The sequence below is a fragment of the Nelusetta ayraudi genome, unplaced genomic scaffold, assembly GCF_046127955.1.
Source record: "Nelusetta ayraudi isolate G7.1 ecotype Tasmania unplaced genomic scaffold, CSIRO-AGI_Nayr_v1 ptg000003l, whole genome shotgun sequence".
In the NCBI taxonomy this organism is placed as follows: Eukaryota; Metazoa; Chordata; class Actinopteri; order Tetraodontiformes; family Monacanthidae; genus Nelusetta; species Nelusetta ayraudi.
Window position 1 is genome coordinate 2,089,391 of NW_027466053.1, and position 610 is coordinate 2,090,000.

The window sequence follows — 610 nt, forward strand, 5'->3', positions numbered from 1 at the left end:
TGCCTGGATATTTGAGCGGCGCTGATGAAATGGCTGCTTGTCATGACCTCTGACCTTTAGTTTTTTTTTACCAGATTAGCGGCACGGTGACCATTTGCCTACAGGAATGTATTTAATACGTGTGCATAGGTATGTCTGGTCAGTGTAAGTCGCCATTATCGCACCTTCTTCTTCTGCAAAACGACGACCTGCAAGGTGGGGGGGGGGACTGGCCCCGCCCCTTCCTGGCCCCGCCCCCGACGTTCCTGGATGCTGTAGTTGGTTGGTCTGATCACAACTCGGCAACATTTCCACAGTAGAAGAAGAAAATAGAAGAAGCGAAGGCACTTGAATGGAGGGTTTTCTTTGACTCCGCCCACCATCGTCGCTCGCCACGTCAAGTCCCGCCCCCCCGCAAATACATACATGGGAGTGGCAGGAAATGGAGCGATTGTTTTTGGAAAATATTCAATGTTCCTGGTACGGTTGAAAACATTTTTTAAAAAACTATTTTTTCAATCGTGGATGTCGAAATAAATCAGGTGAGACTGAGTTCTAAACCAATCAGAGGCCTTGACTCCAACATCTTCTCCAAATCATTGACTGGACCAACAGCAATAAATCATATGTA